Source organism: Pongo abelii, chromosome 7, assembly GCF_028885655.2.
Source record: "Pongo abelii isolate AG06213 chromosome 7, NHGRI_mPonAbe1-v2.0_pri, whole genome shotgun sequence".
Taxonomy (NCBI): Eukaryota; Metazoa; Chordata; class Mammalia; order Primates; family Hominidae; genus Pongo; species Pongo abelii.
The window spans coordinates 1,960,726-1,988,020 of record NC_071992.2 but is presented as its reverse complement, the minus strand read 5'-3'; the positions used below and the strand labels follow the sequence as shown (position 1 = coordinate 1,988,020).

The 27,295-nt window shown below is 43.3% G+C and overlaps 1 long non-coding RNA gene across 1 annotated transcript; it reads right to left on the bottom strand.

Moving 5' to 3' along the window:
- Positions 1-513: 513 nt before the first annotated feature.
- Positions 514-22,082, bottom strand: LOC129060863 (uncharacterized). The gene is made up of 7 exons (XR_008527719.2): positions 15,353-22,082; positions 13,747-14,030; positions 11,620-11,799; positions 10,867-10,976; positions 2,636-2,716; positions 1,976-2,020; positions 514-1,214 (listed from the first exon to the last, which is right to left on the bottom strand). It is a non-coding gene; the product is annotated as an uncharacterized LOC129060863 (long non-coding RNA).
- Positions 22,083-27,295: the final 5,213 nt, after the last annotated feature.

Below are 27,295 nucleotides of genomic sequence, written 5' to 3'. Positions count from 1 at the left end.
ACATACCAAAACACTAATGCAGTTCCTGCCTCTCATTCAGTAGAAATAACACGGAAGAGGGTCTCGCTCTGGGGTCTCTCTGATGCATATTCATTTCTGATTAAGATCTCAGAAAGGAACAGGAGTGGTTTAACTGCTGAAACAGATTCAGGCACACCAGAGCTGCTGCAGATTATCTGCTCCAACCACATCATTTTATGGACCTGGTCTTTCAGGACCAGAGAGTTGAAGGAAGATTCCTGCAGTCACAAGAGAAATAATTACAAAACCTGGACTCAGATCCATGTCTCTCGAGTTTTTAGTCCAATGCAAGAATGAGCATCTTTATAAGACTAAGGCCAGCGTGAAAATTTTCTCTCTCTGGATTCCTGCTCTTGATGAGCAACTGCAGGTGTTTTTTATTTTGATTATTTTTGTTCCTAAGCAAATAATTATCTATTAATCTTTTTTAATCAATTAAGCTATAGTTCTTCATTTCAAGGAATCTCATTAAAAGTAATGGTCTTTTCCTGCTGGAATTTCATCTTGTTTTATTAAAATGTTTATTTTTGTAACCTTCAAAAAGCCTGAAGCGGAAACAGTTCTGATGGGACAGGGGTGATTCGTGACTGTGTCAACGCCATTGTCAGTGTTACACTAATATCATTTTTATGAAATGGAATTTTTTTCCATGTTTTACAAATTGGGAAGCATTATTGCCTCTTTTAAGAAATTTCAAGCTATAGAGTATGAAGCACAGTCTAGAATCATTTTCCACCTTTATTTCTGGAAGTGCTTCTGGGTTATTGGTGCTCCTAAGTGAGTGTGCAGCAGGAAAGTTCTGTGTTTTGGCTCCGTGGAGGCATGGGGACTTGGTCCAGGGGTGCCGTCCCCACGTCTGAGATGGCGTGTCCTACATAAGGAGGCAGCAAGAGAGGAAGCCAGCGCTGATCATCTTGAGAGGGCTGAGGCAGCAAGAGCAGAAGCCAGCGCTGATCATCCTGAGAGGGCTCAGTCGGAGACTCATGCTGTACGGTAACTTTTCAGATCCTTTATTCTTCTCAGCAGCAGGTTATCTTTGTCAAATCAGAATTTACTCAGAAGCACACGGGAAAGCCATGAACCCACATTTGCTCTGGTTGAGTCAGGGCTTGGACGACTGAGACCACTCTTCACACCACGGTTACCCATCCAGGGAAGACTCAAAGAGGGCTCTTCAGAAACTCTAGGACTCACTGGAGCAGAATGAATATTCCAGATATAATCAAGCAGATTAATTTTGCAGATGAGGACAGTAGAGCTGAGAAATCCCAGCCCAGCAACCTGAACTCCTCAGTGTGCTGGCTCATGGCCGTGGCCAGAATCCACGTGCTCCCGGCTGCCCTCTACCTTGGGGCCATTTTCAAGCATGCCAAGATTCTGATTCTGATGCCTGAATCCACGTGCTGAATCAGATTCAAGCATGTGTCTCCAGATCACAGCTCTTCTGTGGATGAGCAGGGCCCCACCCACCCACAGCCAGGCCCTTAGCACCAGGCCCCACGGCCTGTCTCTACAACCGCCTCCCCTCTCTGCTGATGGAAAGCAAGTGGGGGTGGGGTTTTCCCAAGTGGGTCAGCTCTGTCAGTAGCTTGCTGAGGACCCCGTCACTCAGAAGTGAGACCCGACAGCCTCCACTGCAGGAAAGGCACCGTGAGAGGCCGGTGTGAGAGGCCTCAGGGCTTTTCCAGGACTTTTCAGCAACAGAAACCTGGGAGTTTTATCTTAATAAAATCAGAGCTGGGAATGATGCCTGCCACATAGCTGTTCTAGGAAACTACCAGAACGTATCTTTAGCCCCACTGGCATGGACACAGCCTCCTCACAAGCCGGGTGTGTCTTTGAAGAGACTGGTGCCTGGAAGGGACTTTGTACTGTAGAATAATTTTTTAATTAAAAATATATAAAACTTCTACTGTATCTTTTATGTCTCCAATATATTAAAGAAATTACTTACTGTATCAACTAAATGGTTCAGATTCATCACCAGTTAATATGAAATCTAGGAAACAGGTTGTAAAAGGTCAATTAAGAAAAGAAAATGAATTAAAGAAAATGCACAAAACAACAAACACCCAAAGATGTTCAGCTAAAATATAAACGGGTTAGTTTCATCATATAATTGCTGGAGTAACTCCTTTTTTTAATAAAAATAGGAACTATGTGTGATATATCATGTAGCAAATTGTTATTATAATTGAGTCATTTTTAAGTAGTCACATAATTAATATAGTCCTACTGTTTTAATTGTTCCCTGTATAGAAGATATTTTTCAGAGTGCAAAATGAAAAATAGTAACTTGCTCTTAAAACTCAAGTGATTGAATGACCTGTATGAGGATAACATTTACCAGAGTTGGGTGATGCTTAACTCTGTGAGTGAAATGTACAAGCCTCATTAAAAATTAATGAAAAACTCAGTGATGTTATCATTCATTTCCCCTAAAGGGCTGTCATCCTCTTCTTCCCATCAGAAATTAGCGTATGAAGTCTAAACTCTACATGAAGTCTAAACTCTATGCATTACAGTACAGTGTAACTGGTAATATAACCTAAGAACTGAGAGTTTTTTTCAGAAATAGTCTTGTCTAAAATTAAAAATTGAATTTTTTTCTTACCTGGAATTCTCCTTAAACTGGAATCAGTCTTCATAATGTGGAGGAATTGAAAGAACATCAGTCAACTTTTCCTTTAAATATCTGAGGATTTTTAACAGAAAAAATGGTTGCTTAGCAATTCAGTTAACAGTAATTATAAGATGGCAGAAACAATGGCCAAACTTCCAGGTAAGGGAGCAAATGCTTTTCAAACACTTTAAAAGTTCTGATTTACATAAAAGCAATTAATATGTTAATTATAAACAAATCCCATTCATCTATTAATTCAAGCCTTATCCACAGTTGAAGTTTAACCTACTTCAACTTTCCGTGTGTGATAAAATCTATAAAACTCCTTCTCTGCACTGCTCTGTATCCCAAATGTATGGTACCTCTTAATCATGATAACAGTAAATTTGAACATTAATTAGATAAGTGTTTGCTATACATCAGGCACTTCGTTAAATATCTGACTACAACATTATGTGGTCTTTTATTCCACAAATAATTACCAAGTTCCTAACTCTGTTCTAAGTGCCAGTGATAAAATAATGAGCACACCTAGTCCTGCCTTCATGGGGCTCAAAGGCTAGAAGGTTAGAGGAAAGACAGGCACATGGGTAAATATGGAAAATAAGCACGCTGTTAGGAGGTGGATGTGCTCTCATAAACAAGGCACAATTATTGCCCCTGTTTTATAATGAAGGAGCTGGTATTAAGGTAACTTGTTTGAGGAAACGGGGTTAAAAAACCACAGATGAGGAATTTAATTAGCAGTTTATTAAATTCTACAGCCAAACTCTTAATCACTGTACTTTGTTACTTGACCATGACTTGCATAGGGTAATATATACATATACACAAATATGCGTAATATATACACATAACGTATATTTATATAATATACGTTATGTGCATATATACATATATATACACTGTGTGTGTGTGTGTGTGTGTGTGTGTGTGTGTGTATGTCTGGGGTTTCTTTCTATTAATTAGGATCAGTTACTCATTAATTCATTCAAAAACATATATCAAGTACCTGGCTTGGGTCAAACATTATAAATACAGAAATGAATAAATATGGTCTTTGCCTGCTTGTGGCTTATCTCAATCAGACTTCACAGGTGGAAGGAAGTAAGGAAGGAAGGAAGGAAGGAAAGGAGGTAGGAAACAGGAAGGAAGAAAGGAAAGAAGGAAGGAGGGAGGGAGGGAGGAAGGAAGGGGAGGGAGGCAGGGAAGGAGGGAGAAAGGGAGGAAGAAGGGAGGAAGGGAGGGAGGGAGGAAAGAAGGAAGGGAGGGAAGGAGGGAGGAAACAGGAAGGAAGAAAGGAAGGAAGGAAAGAAGGAAGGAAGGAGGGAGGGGGAAGGGAGGGGAGGGAGGCAGGGAAGGAGGGAGGAAGGGAGGAGGGAAGGAGGGAGAGAGGGAGGAAGGAAGGAAAGAAGGAAGGAAGGAAAGAAGGAAGGAAGGAAGGAAGAAAAAAAGGAAGGAAGAAAAAAAGGAAGGAAGGAAAGAGTGAGGACTACTGCATTTGTTGCTGCGTCTGAAGGAGCCCAGACAGAGCTGATGGCCCCTGCTGGCAAGGTCCTGTTGTTTGACCAATATTATCTCCTTCAGTCCTCACAAGTTACTAAATATCAGCAAATTGGAATGGTTTTCATAAGAATAAGTAAAGGAAACATTAGTCATTTCTTAAAGAACACAGCAGACATGTGGCCTACTATTATTAGTTATTTGCATTGTGAAGAAGGATATGAATATGGCAGCTACTGTAACTGGCAGAGTCTCCAATCTTTGCTTCAGTCAAAAGCCTGGTGGCCGGGTGTGGTGGCTCATGCCTGTAATCCCAGCACTTTGGGAGGCCAAGGCAGACTGATCACCTGAGGCCAGGAGTTAGAGACCAGCCTGGCCAACATAGTGAAACCCCGTCTCTACTAAAAATACAAAAATTAGCTGGGCATGGTGGCGGGTGCCTGTAGTCCCAGCTACTCATGAGGCTGAGGCAGGAGAATCGCTTGAACCCGGGAGGTGGAGGTTGCAGTGAGCGGAGATCACGCCACTCCACTCCAGCCTGGGCAACAGAGTAAGACTCCATTTCAAAAAAAAAAAAGCCTGTTGCCATCTTATCTCTAAAGCCACCAAGTTAACTGTCTTAAGAGCATGCCTTGATTCTGATTTGAAGTCTTAACCAAGCCCTGTCCTATGGGGGCCTGCAATGTTTTCAGGTCTGTGTAAATGAAGATTATCTGGGCGTAGTTTTTTTACTTGTCCTTTCAATGCCATTGCCTCCTAATGATCATTTTTAGAACCTGCATTGTTTACAAACAGACTTTAAATTCTCCACCCCAGCCAGGGGCTCTAATCCGCCCCTCCCCGTCCCAGGCTTTCTGCAGCTCCACTTCATCTCCTGAGATGTTTTCTCAGTGCCACATTTTTAAAGCAAGGAACATCCTTCTTATTTTAATCTTCCTTCCTCCCACTTCTTTACTTGCACTGTTTGGATAAATAACTTCAACTTGGAGAGAATGATAAATATGGATCAAAAACAACAAAAGAAGCAAATGACTTCCCATCTACAGTGCGACATAATAGAACTAATCATCTCCAGACATCCACCTGATTTACAGGTGCAAAAAATGCCCGCCTCAGGATATGTTTAATTCCAGAAGGTGTACTGGGAACACTGAATATAAAAGTAATTAACTAGGTGTCTAGTTTTTTTAATAATGCCATTTGAAATGCAGCCACCCCTGTGGGCCGTGGGGGGCGGGGCTGAATGAACAGTGGTGTGATCTGGAGGGAGCACGGTGAGTTTTCAAAATCACATCTTGTGTGATTGTGGCCTCAGCTGGGATCAGAGCTCCCATACTGCGGAACACTGAGGAACAGGCAGCCTGGACCAGAGGGCTAAACTATCACACCACCACACAGGATGAAATTCATTAGCTTTCTTTCCTATCTTTCCATAACCTGGGTGTGAACAACTTTTGCACATTAAAGTAACGCAGTTTATTCCCCCCAAATGCCCCTAAATCTTGACTTAGATGGCACACTCCCCCTGACTTCAGAACAGCCAATATAAGCTTTATAGTCCACAGCAAACTGTTGGGCTGTAAAGCTTATATTGGCTGTTCTGAAGTATAACTGTGAATCAATTAAAACTTTTTTCTTCATAAATTACACAGTCTCAGGTAGTTCTTTCTGGCAGTGTGAGAACAGACTAATATATTACACAACTGTTATAATTGCTTTGTTTCAGGTGAGGAAAATGAGGCTCACAAGAGTAAATAACATGCCCAGCATAAACTACCAACTAGGGCCAAGCCAAGAGGTGACCATCAGTTTGACTCCAAAACCCACGTGCTAGTGTCTCAAAATAAAGCAACGCATCAGTCAAATCAGTGCTGTGAATACAACAGGCACTCATTAAATGCCTATTATGTGAAAACATTCATTTACTCTATAGTTTGGGGGAGAATGAAATGGCTAAAGCCAGAACAATACAAGCAGGAGAATCACTTGAACCCAGGAGGTGGAGGCTGCAGTGAGCGGAGCACACCACTTCACACCAGCCTGGGTGACTGGGCGACAGAGCGAGACTCTGTTAAAAAAAAAAAAAAGAACAATACAAGCCGACATTATTAAATGTATTTGCAGATAAAGTAGCAGACCTGGATAAAGAAATAATTTTGTAGAGACAAATAACAGTGACTCTCCATCTGTAAACCTCTAGATTCATATGTCAGGTTGTTATAACTTGCACCAAGTACCATTGAAGGGAGCAAGTCAAAGTCCATTGCCTCTTATTTTTTTCAGTGAGTCTTTGAAAATGCAAGCTACACACAAAGGCCAAACAACTGAAAGGAGTATAGTCTCAATCTCATCTCCAGGAGCATTTACACAGAGAGAACACCAGATCCCTTCCCGAGGATCCGGCTTCATTGCCCCCAGTGACCACTGTGCAGAAAGGAAAACTGGCTTCACCCTAGAAATTTTACCATGCAGCAGTCAGGGGTGCCTCAGGCCTTCAGAAGTCCCCTCTGCTCTGCCTCCCTCACTTGAGACCCTGGGGACACCTTGCTTAGTTATAAGTCTTTTCATTCGCCTGGAAACCCATGGGCTTAGCCACATGAGCTAAGTATCACGTGCAAACACCAAACACCATGAGGAAAGTGCAAGAACAGTGCTTCTCTGTAAACACAGTGGAGGGCAGCTCTTTATGCAAACTACAGCGTCGAGCTAATTCTTCTGTCAGCCAAAACCTTTCAATGTATCCCGTCATATGAAAATGGTAGGTGAACAGTTCTGTTCCAGAAGCTTCCGGGTTAGAAATGGAGCTACACAGCATGGGCCATTGCTTGTGGCTCATAGCTTGAGAAAGTGGAGGGCGTGACTCCCACATGGAGAACCAGAGACATGCTATGAACCTCCACCCAGGTGACAGAGATGCCGGCCATTCACATGTCCATTGAATCCCTATCCCTGACTCCTCACTTTGTGGCAGCCGAGAAGGCAGCAGCTTTCTTCTCCGAGCTTCTCCTTGTAGTTTTATTTGACTGTGTCTTCTGAATTACAGTTCAATAGTCCCATGATTTTGAAATTTCCCCATTCCCTTAGCTCTTTATTCCTACACTTTTCTTCTTTATCCATTGTATTTCCTTATATGTGCTCCTCATCACACCTGGGATAGTACACTGAAGAATCCAAAAATCAACCTGACACTTATCTTTGAGTTTCTGGAATAAACACTTTAGTATAAATCATTGTTTCCAAGATGCGCTTCCGTGATCACCACTTTAGCCAAAAGTTAGTTGCCGTATTTCTCTTCTTTCAAATTAAATATTTTATCAAGATGATACATTAACATATTCTTAAGTCAACTAGAACTATTTGGCTCATACTAATCACAAAAAAGACCCTCCTTCTCAGATTCTTAGAAGCAGACACTCTAAACTCTCCACCTGCTATTAAAGGTATAAGAACATTGTATTAATGCCTTGCAGGAACAAATGCTGCCACTCTCAATTACTCATGCTAGTGGGAATATAAATAACTTGGGAAAATGAAATCCAATGAGCTCAGAAGCTTTCTTCCCCCATTTATTTCAACCTTGCCACCCCACAAGCATTTGACAAGCACCACTAACAAGCAGCAAAACGGACTGGCTGATTCTATCTTCTCTCCATCCTTTCCAGCGTGTGGCTCAGGTGCAGAGGACATGAATGGACTGGCTGATTCCATCTTCTCTCCATCCTTTCCAGCGCCTGGCTCAGGTGCAGAGGACATGAACCGACTGACGGATTCCATCTTCTCTCCATCCTTTCCAGTGTCTGGCTCAGGTGCAGAGGACATGAATGGACTGGCTGATTTCATCTTCCCTCCATCCTTTCCAGCGTCTGGCTCAGGTGCAGAGGACATAGAAGCATTTTGAGGCATCGCATCCCTCCATGCCTTGTCATCCACCTCAGGATGCCTCCATGTCCTCTGCACCTGAGCCACCACCTGGTGACCCCACCTGCACCTGGTCACGCCTCCACCTCCATACTTCTTTTTAAGAAACTTATTACGAAAGCCCCTTCCTCTCCCTGTCTCTTTGTCCTCAGCCTCTTGACTGACTCATTAAGAGGTCTGCATGAGCACTTAGGCCTCCCTCATGTACAAAAGTACATTTTAAATCTTTTTTGAAAACCTGGCTTTACCCTCATGCTTTCTATCCTTCTCATGACATTTGAATGAGAAGGAAAAAATAATAGTACAGAGGGTCATCACCCTTTATGGAATCAGATTGCAGAATTTACTACCAAAGAGACCCTGGGGAAGTTACTGAACTTCTCAAAGCTGCCTTTTCCTTATCAATGAGATGGGGATTGAAATGTCATGTACTTTCTCGGTTACTGTGGAAACTAAATGAGATCACGTATGTGATAACCTAGTGCAGTCCCAGCAGTCTGCTATGTGACCAATAAAGTGAGGACCTTTGGCTTCTGCATTCAGAATTTCAACAATAGGCTGTAATCCCAGCACTTTGAGAGGCTGAGGTGGGCAGATCACCCGAAGTCAAGAGTTCGAGACCAGCCTGACCAACATGGTGAAACCCTGTCTCTACTAAAAATACAAAAATTATCTGGGTGTGGTGGCACATGCCTGCAATCCCAGCTACTTGAGAGGCTGAGGCAGAAGAATTGCTTGAACCCGGGAGGCAGAGGTTGCAGTGAGCTGATATGGCACCATTGCACTCCAGCCTGGGCAACAAGAGTGAAACTCAGTCTCAAAAAAAAAAACAAAACTTCAACAATAACCCCATTTCTGTCTTGGCATTTATTCTCTTCCTCTGTAGTTTTTGACGATCATGACTGTCTTCTTACTTAATGATTTCACTCTCATAGCACACACCACGCCAATCACAGAATAAGAAAATCTGAATTTTAAATTTAAATTAAATTTAAAAACCCACTACTATTTTTAAATTTAAAGTTTTAAAGCAGAGATAAATCCTACTTCAACTTGAAACAAGATACATGGAAATGTTAACACAGCACTGAAATAGACACAACAAAAGGCCAAGAATGAAAATACAGAGTTTTGAAACCAAGTATATTTAGGGTACACAGTTTAGAAGGAAAAGAGTCTACATTAAAATATTGCAGAAGCAACCAGGACGGTGGCTCACGTCTGTAATCCCAGCACTTTGGGAGGCCAAGGCAGGCAGATCATGAGGTCAGGAGATCAAGACCATCCTGGCTAACACAGTGAAACCCTGTCTCCACTAAAAATATAAAAAATTAGCCAGGCATGGTGGCGGGCACTTGTAGTCCCAGCTACTTGGGAGGCTGAGGCAGGAGAATGGTGTGAACTCGGGAGGTGGAGCTTGCAGTGAGCCAAGATTGCACCACTGCCCTCCAGCCTGGAAGACAGAGCAAGACTCCGTCTCAAAAAAAATAAATAATAATAATAATAATTATTATTATTATATATATACACATACATATTTTGCAGAAGCACAGGCAGAAGAAACATTTCAATGAGAGGCACAGTAAAATCCTTGCCACCAGACAAAACAAGGCGTTAAAGGGTGAGATTTCCAGACACAGTGGTGCCAAGATATGGCCAGTTTTGTATGATGTGTTTGCCGTGTAATGAGAGAGATTTTATGGAAAGAAAAATAATAACAAGCAGGCTGTCTTCATCCCAATGCCACTCCCAAATGCACCTTTTGGTGTCAATCTTTCTAATCGATTTTAAATCCAGCTTGTGCATGTCCACACAATTGCAATGACTGCAGAAGGGGTGTTCCAGTTGGGGGATTATCCGAGCATCCTGCCTCTTCCCTCTTTTCGCTGTTTGTAATTCGCTTGCTCATTAGCACGAGATTGAAAGGATGGAGAGATGGAATCAGCCAGTCAATTTCACTGCTCGTTAGTGGTGCTTGTCAAATGCTGGCTGGGTGGAAAGATTGAAATAAATGGGGGAAGAGAGCTTCTGAGCTCAATGGATTTCATTTTCCCAAGTCACCCCTGCTCCCATTAGCATGGATCACTGAGAGTGGCTGCATTTGATCCTATGTAATCAGATAATCTGTAGGGAAATGGAAATTTGATTCCTATATGTCTCTATTTTAGATGCTTAGAAAGCACATCTGCAGAAGCACTGCATTGCTTAATTTTGAGCAAACTGCAAGTGGAAATGAGAAGCACTAATGAAGATATTTGTTAGTTCATTATGGGGGAAAACTCAGTTATCAGAGAATTGAAAGCAGGCAATTTTTCTGGTCTCAGGGAAGAGCGCAGGAGAAAGCAAAATGCATTTAGAATCTAACTAAAGAAACATTAAAAGCATAAATGAAGTATGAGATTCATTTACAGCCTATTCAATAACAGTTAATATGTCAGGGATCCAAATTTCGGCCCCTCACAGGACTCACGCAGAGACCAATGATGTCATACATCAGAGAACGTGGTAAATTAGATGCTCTGTGTGAATTCAGCTCTGCACCTGACAAGCTTCCCGGGTTACTTTACACATCCCTGTCATCACACATGGGAGTCACGGGACCTGCGCTCTGTTCTCAGTGCCCAGGCAAGCGGCACAGTGCCCTGAACACAGCGATCATTCCCAGGCCTGGGGTCCCTCCTGGAAGATATCAGTGAGACTTGCTGCCCACTGGACTCTGCTCAGGTGGATGTAATCCCTGTTTCTCGCGGATACCTTCAATCAGAGTAAAATGACTCTGAGTATCCGTCTTGTGGACGTACCTTCAGGCCCTCACACCATATACACGACATGGCCCCTGGAACTCAGACCTTGCATTGTTGATGGACAGCCCAGTTCAGAATCAGGGAGTCAGGGAGGGGGTGTTTCCCACCTGCAGAAAAAGGAAGAAAAGAAGGACAGGCAGAAAGACAGATGTGAGCCCAAATACTACTCCAATCTCTAGGAACCCCTCCAACATGAGTAGTCTGTGAATGTGTAAAGAGTAAGATGTGAAACAGGGATATATATGCATATGCATAAATCAACTCTGTTAAAGACAGGAAAGGTATTTAAAATAGAACATAGCAGTGGCATTATCTGGAGTGGGGTCAGTGACATGTGACTGCTGCATAAAACCATCAGCTCCCTCGCAGAGGAAAGGCCTGCGTCCACCTCCCCACAGCCCCCGCACACTCTGTCTAGGTGATTGCGTGTCCCCATCAGCTCCCTCGCAGAGGAAAGGCCTGCATCCACCTCCCCACAGCCCCCACACACTGTGTCTAGGTGATCGCGTGTCCCCATCAGCTCCCTCGCAGAGGAAAGGCCTGCGTCCACCTCCCCACAGCCCCCGCACACTCCGTCTAGGTGATCACGTGTCCTCATCAGCTCCCTCGCAGAGGAAAGGCCTGCGTCCACCTCCCCACAGCCCCTGCACACTCCGTCTAGGTGATCACGTGTCCTCATCAGCTCCCTCGCAGAGGAAAGGCCTGCGTCCACCTCCCCACAGCTCCTGCGCACTGGATCTAGGTACTCACGTGTCCTGAGCTAACCCAGAAGTGGTTATCAGCCAAGGCGTCTCACCGTGGAAGAGCCATGCTGGCCCTCTGTGGGCTGCTCTGATGATGGAGTCCAGTGCCACTCAGGTTCGCCTTCAGATGTTCTGAAGAGGCCACTGGCATCTCCCCCCAGCCAACAGGCATGAGGGGTTTCACGGACTAGGGAGGGAAACACAGAAACCTAGAGTTTAGAGAGTTGGGTCCCAACCCTACCACTTCAACAAACCAGCCCTCATTGCCATCCACAAAGGGTGATGATGAACTGGGTTATACATCGGTGTCATAAGATTCTAAAGTGGTCCTTTAAAAGCAGAGAAAACTAGACACGAATTGCATACATGGTGTTAAGCAATTTGACTCAGACAGAAAAGTATCCCCACATCATCTCATTTTCACCAACACATTGTGACATGATTCTCCTCTGTGAAGACACGAAGGCAGAACAGGGAGCAACCACGTTTGTCTTCCCTGGACTCAGCACGGACCCTGATGGGGTGGATCAGAACACGTTGGTTGCATGAATAAAGGAGACTTGCTGGTCTTGGTGCCCTTCTCAGCAAAACAAGCTGACGTGTGACTTACAGAATTTTCAAATAGGCTCCTGGGAAAGGGACAAAGGCGTTTAGAGGAACATGAAACCAAAATTGGCAGGAGCAAATGTTTGGCCCTGACGTTCCTGTCTCCCTTGCTCTGTGATTGCGCAATTATTTCATTGGCAGGAGACTCGTCCACACCCACACCCACCGTGCTTGAGGCTCATCTTCCTCTTGAGTCCACGCCTCCATGCAATACAAAGAAAAACACACAGGACACCAATTCCTGGCATCTGACTCCTCAGGTTTCAGTGACATTTCTGCCTGTTTTCGTCTCAGGCGTGGGCTACACACAGAGCATCCTTCATTCTCCCCTGCTCCTCTCCAAGGAGGTATCAGGGCACAACTGCACATGGCTCTGCATGGATGAGGACACCTGCTGCCAGCTCCTGTCCACTCCTGGAGAAGACGGGGTCATTTAGGAGGCAGAAGCAGATGGCCAAGTCCACAGGTTCCCCTTCCTGGGCTGGGGTCTGCTGTGCACACCTCCAGTCCAGGACAGACAAGCCACACCACTACCAAGACCAGCTGGAATCCACTGGGTGCCCCAGAGAGCCACGGCCACTTTACCCAGGACAGGGCACCTCGCACGCACCCCTCCAAATGCTCAGAGGCCACCTGGGCAGGTGCAAGGTGGGGGCAGGACTGAGTGTGGACCCACAGGAACTTGGGCCCTCAAATGAGAAGATGTGAATGCGAAAGCCTGTGACCAACACCTGAGTCAGTGTAAAGTAAGTGTGTGTGTGTGTGTGTGTGTGTCATGACCCAGCAAGATGGCAGCTCATCTGGAATGGAGTATGAAGAAGAAGACACAGATGTTTTGAATCTCCCAGGAAGCTGGGAGCACTTTGCCTCCCCCACCCGGAGCCACAGCTTGCAGAGCCGCCCCTGCTGGATGCCAGCGCCCCCACCTCTCAGGCTGCTGCTGTGCCCACGTGATGCCCAAAGCCATGGCCGATGCCAGGTGCCATCACTTCCCCACGTGTCCCCCTGATAACCTCGCCTGGTGCCATCACTTCCCCACGTGTCCCCCTGATAACCTCGCCAGGTGCCATCACTTCCCCACTTGTCCCCCTGATAACCTCGCCCGTGCCATCACTTCCCCACGTGTCCCCCTGACAACCTCTCCGGGTGCCATCACTTCCGCACTTGTCCCCCTGATAACCTCTGAATTTCCTACTCACATGCAAGAATGAATGAAGAAGACAGAATTTTAGAGTGGGCAGGAAACTCAGAGTCTGTGTCACCCAATCCCCTCACATTAAAGCTGGAGAGGACACAACCCAGAGACACAAGGCACGTGTCCCCAAACCACACAATGGATCAATGTCACAGTTGATTCTGACATCCAGTCGTCCCGGCTCCACGATTATTTCTGCCACCCCAGGCTGCCTTGATTCAGCTGCATAAGATGTAGGCTATATAAAAATGTGTGATAATCTATAGAAAGTGCTCTCTCATGGAAGGAAGGCAGCCGGCCTGGAGAAGGCACCTGCCCAGCTCCCAAACTCACACATAAGAAGGTCCTCGTCACAAATTGACGCCCACACCAGCAGAGCCAGCAGCAGGCCGACAAGGAAGGCTGTCCTGCAACAAAGCCAAGGATGGCCTCAGCTCACTCACTCATCCGCCAAATGTCTCAGTGTCTTTTACATGCCTAACATTGTTCTGGTTTGGGGGAATGAAGTGTGGATTGAAAAAGATTACACCAAATGCCTCCACTATTTAACAATAACAACAGCAGCCAACGGTTTAGAAAATTCGCAGTTGGTTCATTCACAAGTTCCAGGTCATGGTCTGTGAAAATAAAGAACAACAGAGTTAGAAACCACAGAGTAGAAAGCAGCATCAGACTTTATCAAATCCAGTCCCTGTTTTATTTAAAAAGAGAAAACATAAGTGGGTTCCCCCCGAAGCTGCCTCACTGCCCATCCCAGCTGCAACCCAGGCAGGTGTGGGAAAAACACCATTGTCTCTGTAGCCTCACTCCCAGCTCTTCCCTGGAAAGCAAGTGGACTTTCTAGGAATCTGTGAGTCAGCACATAACTCGCTTTGTTTCTAGAGCAGAGCACACGGAAGCGGGGAAGGAGCGTGGCCTGCTGCCTCCACAAGTGTCACGACACGCACCTTTGGTGCTTACTCTCTGTAAGCACCAAACGCCAAAAAGGCGTTTTTTTCATCCTAGGGAAGGGACCCACTTCCCTTCACCTCACCCAAATCCCAGAGGAAAAGGAAGAGAAATCTACATAAGCCACTTATGTCTCTTTTTCTTCCAGACGTTCATTGTTTCCTAGCCAACCTTGTCACAGACCTTCAGTGGTACCCTTATGAAACTTCCATTACACATCCTGATGAGCTCCTCCCTGCACTATGAGACCTATGACTTCAGGGAACTTTCCAGGACTTTACTCCTACACAAATAACTTTTTTTCTACTTTTGCTTGTTTCTTTCAATATAACTTTCCTACTTACATCAACCTCTCCAAGACAACCACTCCTCACTCCTCACTGCTCTCAAACTAGAACACCATTTAAAATACCAGGTGCTGGCCTCTGCTGTCCAAAAGTCAGTTACACAAAAGCCTCCCGATAACCCGAAAGGAAACTCCCCCACCTCTCTGGGAGTCTGTTTCCCATGTGGCAATGCTGGACACTGGACGAAGGCTTGTCCTAACCCCTGGCCTCCACCAAACCATGCCCAACCCTGGACACTGGACAAAGGCCTGTCCTAACCCCCGCCCTCCACCAGTCCATGCCCAACCCAGGACACTGGACAAAGGCTTGTCCCAACCCCCGCCCTCCACCAGTCCATGCCCAACCCTGGACACTGGACAAAGGCCTGTCCTAACCCCCGCCCTCCACCAGTCCATGCCCAACCCTGGACACTGGACAAAGGCTTGTCCTAACCCCCGGCCTCCACCAATCCATGCCCAACCCTGGACACTGGACAAAGGCTTGTCCTAACCCCCGGCCTCCATCAAACCACGCCTAACCGGTAGTCTTTGGGGACATTGGAAAATGGACTGCCCCCAGTGGGGACACCTTCCCTGTTCGGGTACAGCTCATGATGAAGCCCCCAGACCATTACAGGAGGAAATCTCATCACTGCCGGCACTCACCACAGAGGACTGAGTATGCTGGGGATCCTTCACCCCCACTTTCAGTGAGTCCACGGAACCCAGGGTAACTGGGATGGTATCTGGTAATAGGCCCTGGTGAGAAATGAACAGTTTTTAACTTCTGGCTTCTTCAAACTTCATAGGAAAGGAGGAGTGGGAAAGATCAGGTCTTTTTAGGTTGCGTGTTGTCTGTGTGACTTGGTAGGGTCTTAATTACAACATGTAAGTGTGTTGGAATGAAAAACATACAAGGGGATGCTTTTATTTGCTTAAAATTCTTATCAATAAAATACATTGGAAATGTTTGCATTTCCATAATTGATCAGTTTGAGCATTAATGTCAAATTAAATAAACATCTTTTAAGTGATATTTTTAAAAACTTTAAACAGCAAGCTGGAGCTGATGAGTGATGTTAAAATCCACAAAGTCCTGAGACAGGGCTTCAGAGTCACAGGTTTTTATCCATGAAGCACACTGGGAATGTTTCCATTTCCAGAATTGATGAGCTCACTGAGGATTCTCAAATTAAATAAAAGCCTTCGAACTGTTGCATAAAGTCTCGAAAACGTGAACGGCAAAAAGGGCGATTCCAAAATCAGCAGCAGCAGCAGCATGAGCTTCAGACGCATGGGACTGTTACAAGGAATCGCCGAACCCTTCATATTAGGACAAAAGGGGGCTTTACGGAGCCTCCTTGTTTATTACGTGGAGTCAGAGCCACTCCGTGCAGTTGCATGAGCCACCCAGGACTCCTAACCACGCCGGGGAGAGCAGCCCAGAAAACAGGAGCAGGCTGTGTGCGGGGGTCCCTGCCTGAACCCCAGCTCTGGGCCTGAATCCAGCCAAAGTTTCTCCCTGGCACAGCGGTGACGGTGATGCCTACCTCATAAGATTGTTGGGGGGGTTACCTGCAATAAAGCATGCAAATGCCTCCACTACCATAGGTTTAAACCCTATGGAAACCCCAAAACAAGATGAAAAGACAACCAGTAAGATGCGCCTATGCCTATGTATACATAGGGTATATGTGCACATATGCAACTATCACACTGGTAACACCACAAATGTATAAAGAGTGAGTCCACTTCTGCAGGAAAATATTAATATCAGCCAGACATTGTAGCTCACATGTGGGAGACTGAGGCGGGCGGATCGTTTTGAGCCCGGGAGTTCAAGACCAGCCTGGGCAATCTAGCAAGACTCTGTCTCTACTAAAAATACAAAAACTTAGCTGGGCATGGTAGTGCCTGTAGTTCCATTGCTGGAGCCTGGGAGGCAGAGGTTGCAGTGAGCCGAGATCACACCACTGCACTCCAGCCTGGGCAACAGAGGGAGACACTGTCAAAAAAAAAAGGAAGGAAGGAAGGGGAAAAAAAGAAAGAAAAGAAAATATTAATATCATAAAGTAGTATGCAAAATTGACACCTAAGGACATTTACTTTAGCATTTTTATGATAAAACGCCAAGAACAACCCAAATGCCTAAGAGTAGAGGAAGTGTCAAGAAACAGACACGTATTATTCATAGGAAGGGATACTGTGATATCTCCTGTGAGAGTGTTGTCTCTGGGTACAACTGATAACGCTCCCAGTCCTCACACACTGAAGCGGACAGCGAGTGGATGGCGTGGAAACCACCCCTGTGATTGGGCACAGGCTCATGTACACACGGAGGAAAGGCATCAAGAATTTCAACTCTTCATATTCACTTTCACAGTGTTTGCTGTTGTGGCTGTTTTGGTTTTCTTATTTAACTTTTAAGGTCAGGGGTACATGTGCAGGTTTGTTTCATAGGTAAACTCGCACCGTGGGAGTTTGTTGTACAGATTATTTCAGCCCCCAGGTATTAAGCCTAGTACCCATTATTTTTCTGATCTCCTCCCTCCTCCCGCCCTCCACACTCCCTGGGCCCCAGTGTGGGTTGTTCTTCTCTGAAGGGTGGAGGATGGAAGGAGGGAGAGGATCAGAAAAAAATAATTATTGGGTAGTGGCTCAATACCTGGTATGAAATAATCTGAACAACAAACTCTCATGACATGATTTTAACTATATAACGAACCTGCACATGCACCCCTGAGCTTAAAAGTTAAAAAATTTTTCTTTTTAGACAGTCTTACTCTGTTACCCAGACTAGAATGCAATGGTGCTATCTCAGCTCACTGCAACCTCCGCTTCCCCAGCTCAAGCAATTCTCCCACCTCAGCCTCCCGAGTAGCTGGGATTACAGGTGCCCACCACCACGCCCGGCTAATTTTTCTATTTGTAGTAGAGACAGGGTTTCACCATATTGGCCAGGCTGTTCTCAAACTCCTGACCTCAGGTGATCTGCCTGCCTCAGCCTCCCAAAGTGCTGGGATTACAGGCATGAGCCACTGCACCCAGCCAAAAAGTAATCACCTACAGGAAAAAAGTAGTGTAGAAGGACCAAGAATCATGGTGAGTCATATAAACATCATAATAATAATAGTGTTTCTGTCATTCAAAATAGAATGGTGTTGACCTTACACAAAACAGAGGTAATGCCACATTACAAATCACAACTTCAGTCATTTTGGACCTGTAAAAGCATGTTGCCTTTATCATCCCTTATTCATTAAAAGCACTTGTGAGAACTTAATTGTACATTTTAAAAGAATTCAGTATAATTGGATTGTTATACAAAGGATAAATGCTCGAAAGGCTGGATATTTGTGACAAGTATCCAGACACATATTATTGCATAGAAGCATCATTCTCCACGATGTGCTTATTTCATATTTCACACCTGCATCAAAACATCTCATGTACCGCATAAGTATATACACCTACAATGTGCCCACAAAAATTAAAAATAATTTTAAAATAAAGACAATGCATTCCACTGCAGCAGCACACACACAAAGCATTTGTGGCTTCTCTCAATGTTTGCATTTGCTCTGCAATGGGAATGTCTGTGCAGGAAAGACAGAGCCCCTGTCCCTGGGCGTGCCCAGCCTCACCAAGGAGGGTCAACATCAAAGGAACAACATTCTGAAAGAGCTCCTTCCCTCTGAAGGTGGCCGAAAGGACATATTCTACCTATTTTTATTTTACAGGGTAGAGAAATTCTAAATCGACATTTTTTTTTTTTTTTTTTACTGGAAAGTGTCAGTATTGCTGGGGAAGGGATAAAATCCTCACATACAACATTTCACACATGGAAGTTTGAGATTGTGGAACCACTTGTTAGCATCGTATTGGGTCCTCAAAATGACATTAAAATGTAGATTAAAAAGGATTTACTATCCTCACTTTACACAAAACTGGTAAAATAAAATTATTTAAGTGGGAAAATAGTTACTCCTAATTGCAATATGATACTACTTTTCAATATATTCATTGGGAAATCTTTTTGCATTGATGATTCAAATCTGTTCATTTCTAGCTAAATTCTAAAGAGATCCTAATATGATTACCTGATCTTTTTATTTAAAATGTGTAAAAACAACTTGCTGCTTCTCTACCATCTACAGTCTACACTATCACATAGAACAGAGATACTCACAGATTCAGGGTATAAGGCACTACACTATTGCATAGAACAGAGATACAGATTCAGGACATAAGGCACTACACTATAGCATAGAACAGAGGTACTCACAGATTTAGGGTATAAGGCACTACACTATTGCATAGAACAGAGATACTCACAGATTCAGGACATAAGGCACTACACTATCGCATAGAACAGAGATACAGATTCAAGGTATAAGGCACTACACTATTGCATAGAACAGAGATACTCACAGATTCAAGGTATAAGGCACTACACTATCGCATAGAACAGAGGTACTCACAGATTCAGGACATAAGGCATGATAAAATCTGCATTTTTTAGAAAATTAGGTCATTGCACTGCCAAGTCAGTACCCCAAGTCCCTGTCGTTCATCCTCTGGGGTCGCTTCCCTGCCAGGCGCAGGGTTCTAGTGGCAGGTCCTGACTCAGTGGGACCTTTCTCAGCATCTCTGACAGAAGGACTGTCTGGAATTACAGGGCACGATCAATTGTCAGCCTGGCTAGGAAGTCTCATCTGTTCTTATGAAAGCTGTCCAATTAGTCTTTAGCTGAATCATAACTGGATTTATAACCTTTTCCATCTATTGCCATTTGGGAGTGGATATCTTCACCAAGTGATTTTTTCCCTCTCTATTTAATACCAAGGTTACTTACTGGATAAGCAAAAGAGATATTATTGATGAAATGCTCTTGTAGTATATCAGCTTGAGTTTGTCAGCTCAATCAATAATTTATGCCCCAGGGCCAAATAAAAAGAAAGAAATTTTCAGGTTTTTATCGACTATCAAACTCCAAACTGTCAGCTTCTCCTGATATAAATCTATTTTAATTTCAGTTTCTTATGAGTCACTTAGCTTCCCAACTACTGTACTTAAAGTAAAAAGGGGCTATAAGAAGGCATATTGGTGAAATACAATGTAAATAATTTAAAAACCTAAGTGATTACAAAGCCACGGGCCCCAGGTATGAAACACACTCACCATAATTTCTGCTCAGCCGATGACCTCCTGTTCATCTGTTGTCATTAGCAAAAAGCATACTTATGCTCTGGTTGACCAAGGGAAGTCAGTGAAGTCTTTGACGTGGGAACAGAGAATATGTGTGGCGGCCCCGAACCAGACCTATGGTGTCTACCTTATGCTACTCTCGCATCAACCAAGCAAGATAAACACCTGCTTTCAGGATACATGGGTGCATGTGGAGAAATAGGAACACTTTTACACTGTTGGTGGGACTGTAAACTAGTTCAACCATTGTGGAAGACAGTGTGGTGATTCCTCAAGGATCTAGAACTAGAAATACCATTTGATCCAGCAATCCCATTACTGGCTATATACCCAAAGGATTATAAATTATAAATCATGCTGCTATAAAGACACATTCACACATATGTTTATTGTGGCACTATTCACAATAGCAAAGACTTGGAACCAACCCAAATGTCCATCAATGATAGACTGCATTAAGAAAATGTGGCACATATACACCATGGGATACTATGCAGCAATAAAAAATGATGAATTCATGTCCTTTGTAGGGACATGGATGGAGCTAGAAACTATCATTCTCAGCAAACTATCACAAGGACAAAAAACCAAAAACCGTATGTTCTCACTCATAGGTGGAAATTGAACAATGAGAACATTTGGACACAGGAAGGGGAACATCATACACTGAGGCCTGTCGTGGGGTGGGGGGAGTGGGGAGGGATAGCATTAGGAGATATACTTAATGTAAATGAGGAGTTAATGGGTGCAGCACACCAACATGGCACATGGATACATATGTAACAAACCTGCACGTTGTGCACATGTACCCTAGAACTTAAAGTATAACAAAAAAATTAAATTAAATTAAAAAATAAAATAAAAGGGAAGACTTGAAAAAAAAAACAAAGAAAATTAAATGACTTATTAGGTCTAGTGCCTGGTACATTTCAAGTGGTCGTAAGTTCCTTTCACTCCGAAATGTGTGAAACGACAAGTTGATGAAAGGAAAAGAAATTTACCAATAAACAAAGGAAAAAAAATCTGAGCCTTGAGCACTTTCAACTAACCAGAGACTTCTTTTGTCCTACCTTTAAGGTACGGTGAAAATAAAAAGACAAGGTGGGTCTGTGTTTTCAGACTCACTGGTGACATGTAAGCTTCATGTTCGCACAGCTGTAATTTCTCATTCATGATGCTGGTGCTAAGCTGTTCCCACCTACACGAAAATAGCTTTCAGTCCGTTCAGCAAGCCCAATGTCCCCACCAACAGCCTTCACAGCTTCACAAGCCCATCTTAGGGGGATTGGCCCAAGCAAGCCTTGTCTGTTTACCTCCAAACGAGGATTACCCTGAAATTGAAAACACCAGGAAACACCGCAGAACCTACAAAGCCCCTTAATCAATTAAAGCATGAGAGAGAGGGAGAGCAACCTTGGTCTGAAGTGAAAGAAACGCCAGGGCACCACCCTCTTCAGCCTCTGAAAACCTCCGTGCTAAACTTCTCTGGGCGGCACCAATAAAGCAATCAGGCATCTCAGGACTTCAGCAACAGCAAACAATGAATTAACAACCTGAACATCTGGCCATCTGCAGACAGGACAGGAAAATATAATGCTGAGGCCAGGTCTCCTAGAGATGTCTGAGTATTTTACCATAAACATCCAAACTTATGTCTTTCTTTCTCTAATTAACTATGACAGCTCAATTTCTGAGATGTCTGAGAGAGACCAAGTCCAAGGGCAAGATCACAGGAATGGAAAATCCAACGAGAGACTGCAATATAAAATAAAAGGCATAAATAAGATACTTTGAATTCAGTTAATAAAAATTGTATTTCTGAAACATGAGTCTTAAACTCTAACATTAAATACAAATTGATTTACTTATGCAAATGATGGGTTAGCATTTTTGAGCAGGCATGTACATATGACTATAAGTAAACTTAAAAATAAAAATAATATTATGTCACTTTTTTCTACAGAACAAACAAGCATGAATTTTCTTTGGCATTACATTGAAAAGAACGTTGACCTTCCAGCTAGATTCAAGTCGTCCAACAATATCTCTTCGTTTGGGTGTGGCGCGTCGCAGACATCACCTATGGGCATGCGAGTCTGCTGTTTGGGGAGCTTCCAGCTTCTACCTAGGGTGCAGAAAGCTGGAAGGAACATTGCTCCTTCTCAAACAAAAAGAATAAAGCTGGAAAACTATAAAATTACAACTTACTTTAATCAGAGGAGAGTTGAGGTTTCAGGGCAACCCGCTAGCCCAAATTCTAAGGAAAGACAGGCCCCTACAAGAGAGACGACACGCACACCAGCTAAACATCAAGGGAACGGGAAGAGGGGTACAGAAAGGCCCGCCCTGCTTGTGGAGTGTTTTGAAGAAGAAAAGCTCCGAGAGGACAGTGACAGCAAATCTCTCCGTCTCTCCGAGTTGGAAGATTGCACCCTCTTAAAGAGGAAAGGAGGAAGACGCCAAGTCTTCCATTCCAAGCACTTTTATTTTGTGCTTAGAAGATGCCAGATACCATTACACAATTGCTCCGTTTCACAAATCTTATCCAGATTCAATTTTAAAAACTGGTAGGGATGGTGCATAAACTGCTTAAAGACAGAAATAGCAGCAGATGAGGATGAGAACATGGCAAGCTGGAACCCAGCTCTTTTGACTTTGTCTAAGTCACCCGGAAGGACCATTGCTTTGCACAGTGAAGATGGATGGACCCAAAACAGCAGGAAGAGGAGGTCCATGGCCTTCCACTGCATATGCCGGGGAGACTTTCTGTAAAGCAGTGGCATGGTGAAAGCGATGACTGATGAGGGGAGACCCATTCTTACTCGTAGTCACCAGACACAAGGGCCAAGGAGCAGGGCTGCCGCTGGAGTCAGCCATGCGTGTTGAGAGGCGCACACACAGCAGCTGAGGGGTCCATGGCCAGGGCATCAGCCACAGCTCAGCAGACACGAGGAGGGAGCTTGATAACTTAGCTCCTCTCTTTCACTGCCCTCCATGTGGAAAATGATTTCATCTTTCTAAAACTGGGCAATCGAGAATGCCTAGTTGTCTTTGGCCCTATCCTTAAAGAACCTCACAATCTAATTTGGAGAACATTTCATATTTTAAGTGTATTTCTTATAGCATATAGCATGAGTCTAGCCCACAGTAGGGGCTCAATCTATTTTTTTAGCTGGATTCAAAAAAAAAAAAAAAAAACTTCATTTTCTCCATCAACCTAGCTTCCCAGCATACTACTTCAATATTTCATTGCAAAAATAGCCTATAAATATGAAAGGAAGTGGTACCATTGAGAATTTTTTTTTAATTTTGATAGGTAATTTATCATTGTTTCTGTAAATAACAGATGTGCTGCTGTTCAAATGTGGCTGAAATGACGGCCTACGAGTCACAGGGTTTGATTTGTGAGGCTATAATCTGTCCCACCTATGAATCATGCAGCGTGATTTTTCTTGCACACTGTCCTCAGCTCCATGCTCCAAAAATGAGCATAAATCTCAAAGGAGTGGATGCATTTAAGCAAGCGTATTATGAATGAGCTTAAATATATGCATATTCATGATGGAAAATAATAAACACAAGAGAAAAGATAAACATATGGATAAAAGATGCAGAGAGGCCGGGCACGGTGGCTCACGCCTGGCACTTTGGGAGGCCGAGGCAGGCAGATCACTTAAGGTCAGGAGTTCAAGACCAGCCTTGCCAACATGGTGAAACCCCATCTCTACTAAAAATACAAAATAAAAAATCAGCAGGATGTGGTGGCGAGCGCCTGTAATCCCAGCTACTCGGGAAGCTGAGGCACAAGAATTGCTTGAACCCAGGAGGCAGAGGTTGCAGTGAGCCAAGATCGCACCACTGCACTCCAGCTTGGGTGACAGAGCAAGACTCTGTCTCAAAAAAAAAAAAAAAAAAAAAAAATGCAGAGGCAGTCGTCTTCACTCCTGGAGTCACGATGCCCATGGCTAACTTGGTATAGACATGTTTCTAACGATAGTTTTATTGTTAGACTGGTAAACTCAAAACAACCTGGTATGTATCCATCCATAATTTCCTCCATATTAATATAAATACATATGAATGTGCTTCCATATATGCATGCATATACTTTTATATAACATTTGTATAAAGTGTTGTGGTCAATATTTGCCTTACAAAAAATGAGGTCTTTTATCTTCATCTTATTTACTCAACAGCACTGTGTGGAAACCTCACTGAATTAATTGGCATAAATCAAATACATGTTTTAAGGCTGCATAGTATCACAAGATGTCTTTACACTTACTGATGAGCTTTCATTGTCTCCAGGAGTTCTTTGGGTCACTATGAACAATGTTACTAGAACATCCTTGTTCATACTTTTATGGTACTGGTGTTTCTGTGGGATAGTGTCAGAAGTGGGTTGCTAGGTGACAGGGCATAGTTATATTTAATTTGCATAGAATTTGGCATCCTATTCTAAAAAAACATGTTGCAACAGTTTCTATTTCCGGCAACACTGTATCTGTGCCTTCTTTTCCACATAGCCCTGCTTGGCAGTATAAGTATTACTGCTGTTTAAAATTTTTACCAGTGTGATGGATACCAGCGATACCTCATTGCTATTTTAATTGGGACTTTCCAGTCTCCTTGTAGTTTTAAACGTTTATTCATATGTTCAATGGTCATTTTCATTGCTCTTCTACGACCTGCTAAGTCATAACCTTTGCTTATTTTTCTATTTGTTATTTGTCTTTTTCTTTTAATTTGTAAGAACTCCCTGTATATGACATAAATTCGCAAGTATATTTTTCCATATCACTTGTCTGTTGACTTTATTGGAATTTTTGTCACCTTTCTGTGTAACTTTGAGCATCTGGTCTTGACTAAAACAGTATCTCGAATCTCTAAGTAGAAGAGTCATTGGGGAATTTTTTTACATCTTAGGAGCACAAAGTTGGATGATATAATCTTCATAAAAATTCTCATCTTTATTTTATGAATGACACTCTTATATTTATTTACTTCAGTGTTTTAATTGTTTTTCCATAATTTACCAATCTAGCATTTAAAATAAAAGCTGGGACTTTGACAACACCTACATCTCAGCACACGGTAGCCCTCCCTCACCCACTGTGTCTCTGGGCCTGAAGTGGCCATCACACCGCACTCTTGCTTAGCCTCCTTCCTTTCCTCTGTCTTTGTATAACTGCAACTTTTTCCATTGTCACAGTGCAGCCTCAACCTCCAAGGTTCAGGTAAGCCTCCCACCTCAGCCTCCTGAGTAGCTGGGACTACAGGTGCACAAACCACAGTGGGCTAATTTTTGGTTTTTGTGGGTTTTTTGTTTTGTGGTAGAGACAAGTTTTCACCGTGCTGCTCAGGCTGGTCTCAAACTCCTTGGCTCAAGCAATCCTCCCACCTCAGCCTCTCAAAGTGCTGGGATGACAGCCGTAAGCCACCGCACCTGGCTGAGATTCATATGTTGACCCGCTAATTGGGGCCCTGATCCAGTGGAGCTGCTGTACTATTCAGAAGAGGAGGAGAAGCCAGGGATGGGCACCAGGAGGCCCACATGAGGACACTGTGAGAGGGGGCCATCTGCACACCCAGGAGAGAGGCCTCGGGAGAAACCATCCCTGCCACACCTTGCTCTGGGACTTACAGCCTCTAGAACTGTGAGGAAATAAAAATCAGTTGTTCAAACCACCCACTGTGTATTTGATTATGACAGCCTTAGCAGACTAACACACCTGAAAGTAAAATATGCTCTTACATATTAATACATATTAGCACCTAGGATTTGCTACTGAAGTTATATGGTCAGGCAGCATGTGAGATGAATCTTTGGGGACTGGAGCGCCTTCTCCTAACGTCACAGGGGAACGTGGCACCGATCGTATGTCCCTGCAGGTCATTCACGCAGCTGGGAATCATTTCCTGATATCAGGGGCTTTATTTGGTGGCTCACAATTTACTTCACTGATCAGTTTGTTTATTCTCCCACCCAGGCAATATCAACCTGATTGTGCTGGCTCTGTAGTGTGTTCTTGTCAGTCACAATCCCCCTCCCTATTTCAGCTATCGACATTGTAACTCTTTCTCGGCAATTTTGGATTATTGATTTTTCAAATCCAGAAAGTTTTGATGGGATTTAATTTTGAACTGAATGAAGCATACGTGGATTGGAGAAGAAGGCATTACACAGTGCCTTCTCTTGCTAGAATCTGGAACATCTTTCTATTCTGTCAGAACCTTTTGCCGTGTTTTTCAAAAAGTGCTTTAAATTTTCTGTATGAAGGCCAGGCTGTTCCTGTCCTTCTATCAACTAGACCTGATTGCTAGTATGAGTGTAAGTGGACCGGGGTCTTTCCCCTTTTCATCTCTAGATGCTTAGTGAGTTTAAAGAAATGCTATGGACTTTTGTATATTTTTTTTAACATAACCAGCATAAGACATAGTTTTAATTCTAGTTTCTTTTTAACTAGAATCTCTTGAGTATTCCCCATCAGCAATTATAAAATCAGCAAAGGTAGAGAGTGTAATGTCTTTTGCCTCATATTAATTTGGTTTGATTCACTTTATTGTCTTGCTGCTATTTTTAGAAACTTCTTGTATAATAATATTAATCACAAAATGATCCATCTAATTCCTGATTTTAATTGACACTTTTCGAGTATTTTGCTGCTTAGATGATATTGTTTGTTCTGGCAGTATTTTCTGCCCTATCTGTCTTACCTTCTTGTATTCCTAATACACAGAGAGGTGTTTTAGGACTGCCTGCTATATTCTACCAAGTGCAGTTTTAGCATATAATGGTATGGTTATTTGATTTTTTTCAAAATCAAAATTGATGCACTACATCAACAGATCTCCTGAAAATAAACTTCCTTTTGACTCTTGAAATAAGCCACAACAGGCCCCAGTGTATGTCTTTAATATTGTATTATATTCTATATACATACATTTTTATTCAGAATTTTGCATCTCTCAACTGAAAATCAATCAAGTCGACTATCTTTATAAAGTTTTGATATTAAAGTTGCATGGTACTTTTAACAAAATTGTTCTACATGATATAGATTAGTTTAAACAATGTTCCATTTATCTTCTCTTTAAAGCAAGTTAGATATTAGTGGCAAAACCCCTGATTCTGGTTGACTTTTAGAATAACAAACCTTAGATCACCTTGCTAAGCTCTAAAATGGTAAGTGGTATGTTCAAGATCTCCACATCTTCATTGTTAAGGAGTATTTCAAAATTGTTACCATTGTTGTTCCAGCTTTGGTTTTGTCAGCAAACTCCTTGAGATGTGAGAAAATAAAAGTCTTTTTAAGCAATGGTAAGTATTGTTACCTAGTTACTTATGGGCAGGCATATCGTAATTGATATGGAATTTGGTAACAAGAAGAGACGTGCTCC